A 2577-nucleotide genomic window follows, 5' to 3' on the forward strand; every position below is an offset into this window, starting at 1 on the left:
CAAAGGATCTCTATCCTTCTTCTCTCTCTTATTCCTTAACTTAGAATTAAATTTAACAAACACAAGATCTCTCATCCTTTCATGAAGTAGCCTATTGCGCTTCTTTGTATGAACCTACGAGTCAAGTAGTGAAGACAAGGCTGCAGGTTAGATTTAAATTCCATGAACAAACATTAAAATTCAAAAAAGATAGCATGCACACAAAGATGCATGTCATAATTTTCTTTTTACCTGTTCAAATACTGACCAGTTCCTCTCATAAGTTGAGGAGCTGCAGGTCAGATTCAGAATCCTTGCTGCCAATTTCCTAAGATTTGGTGTGCATGTACCATGGTGCAGCCACCATTTTGTTGCATAAACATTAAACAAGCTAGAATAAAAATACGATATTCAACAATCAAATTAAGTTCACATATTCAGTTGTTCACCTGGATTGAAATTCTTGTTCTTTCGCTGCCTTGTTGTAATTTCACTCTCAAAACTCCCTTGCCGATTTTGATACATGTCGATTATCCTGTCTTGGGTTTCTTCATCACCAGCCACCATCTTTGTAATACAGGAAATCACACCGGCTGTAAATGATCCATCTTTCACAATCTCTGACTTATTTGGGTAATAGTAGTAGAGGTTCAAATAGTACCCAGCCAGGTGTAGTGGAGTCTTGAGCTTGTTGTCCCATCTTCTATCAATGATATCCCAGACTTCTTTGAAGTGGCTCTCATCATTATCAAACCTCTAAGAAATTTCTTTCTTCGCCTCCAACATTAATCCATGGAAGAATCCCATTGATGGTACATCGCTGTCCATTCTTCTCAACACATTAGCCAATGGCTCAAAGTAATTAACTGCAATGTCAACATTTTTCTAGAAGGTTTCGGATCTGATCACTTTGTTGGCTTTCTTCCCCTTGGCTTGCTTCAAGTAACCCAATTCCTCCATCTCATCTAATTTAAATAGTCTTGTCAACTCTTTTTTGTTATCCAGCAAGCTTTTTAGATTCAAGTAAGCAGTGGCAAATCGTGTAACCCTAGAGCGAACCAAGTCTTTCTTAAGAAACTTCCTCATCAAATCCAACACCCTAGTATGAGCATACAAGAAAACAGTCACTTGCCTTGCATTAGCAATGGTCTCCTCAACTGGTCCAAGCTTACCAATATCCTCTAGCATGAGATCCAAGCAATGAGCAGCACATCCATTCCAAAATATTGAAGGTCTTTTTGTTGTCAATAGAGTTGATGCACTTATATTGACGCTAGCATTATCAGTCACCACTTGGACAACATGTTCTTCCCCTATCTCTTCTATGTACCTATCCACAAGTTCAAAGATATATTTGCCATCTTTCCTGTCACCCGAGCAATCCACTGAATCTAAGAAGAGTACCCCATGAGCACTATGCACAACTAAATTCATCACTCCCCTACTCTTCCTATCTGTCCATGCATCTATCATGATAGAACAACCTATGAGCTCCCATGATTCCTTATGCTCCTTGAATCCATCCATCACCTTTTCCTTCCTTTTCTGCAAGAACGGTCCACTCATCTCATAGGGACCCTTTCAGATTTCTACCAAATTGTCCAATGGTCTCTAACATATGATCAAAGCTAGGAAGGGTGACTGTGTTGTGGAATGCTAGCTTCATAGAACCACTGACATATGTACTCACAAGTTCTATCCCTCCTCTCTTCTCTTTTCTGAGTTAGTCAATGTTGTTTGAACCTTTTTGCTTAGATTAATTCCTCTCTGTGTCATACTAGCAGATTCTTCTATAGAAGGATGCTTGTAGTACTTGTCAATAGTTTGACCACCTGCTATAGATCTAGAGCTACTAGATCCTCTTATCGCCTTTGGCTTCACCACAAGAGCATTATTGCCATGATCTGAACCTTCATTGCCACTTTCACAATCTGAGTTTTCTATGTTAACTTCAGCTCTGTCCATTTCCTTTTCTTTGTTTTTCTGTTCTTTTTCACTAGTCTTCTTCATAAGCAAATCAAATATCTCTTGCTGCACTGAAGCTGGAACTTTTCCACACTTAGTAGTATTGAAACCTTTAATTCCTGCAAGATGGTACTTAATTCTTGTAATTCCACCACTGCAGAGCTTGTCACAATACTTGCACCGTAGGTGATATTTCTTGGTTATGTCTGGGCAGAAACAGTGAGCCCATGCAGGGTCATCTGAGTTGATACCAGGTTGTTTTGGTCCAGCTTCTACTAGATAGAGGCAGCACTGGATGGGTTACCTATACAAAGAGCAAACTAAGCCACATTAAAACCTAAATAAGACAAGGTCCTATTGCAAAGGCAAAGTAAGCCACTGTTTAGAACTGGTTCAACAAGCACTGGATCTTTCAACAAGCAAAAATATGAACAAAGAATGTATCTACATATGCCCCAATCAAAATAGTGCAAACTGATATAGCAGTTATTATCAATTACCACCTAGGCCAAACAAGCACGGGAGGCAAGTATATGAAATATTGAAATTACAGGTAACAAATATTGACAGCTTGTTTACATATAGTGAGATCTATGACATACAAGCAAAAAAAAGAGAGGAGGTTGTGAGCAC

The 2577-nt window shown here is 39.0% G+C and overlaps 1 pseudogene; it reads right to left on the minus strand.

The window, feature by feature from the left end:
* Positions 1-864: 864 nt before the first annotated feature.
* Positions 865-1597, minus strand: LOC136507523 (uncharacterized; annotated as a pseudogene).
* Between the last annotated feature and the right edge of the window lie 980 nt (positions 1598-2577).

This window comes from Miscanthus floridulus, chromosome 15 (genome assembly GCF_019320115.1).
Source record: "Miscanthus floridulus cultivar M001 chromosome 15, ASM1932011v1, whole genome shotgun sequence".
Lineage (NCBI taxonomy): Eukaryota > Viridiplantae > Streptophyta > Magnoliopsida > Poales > Poaceae > Miscanthus > Miscanthus floridulus.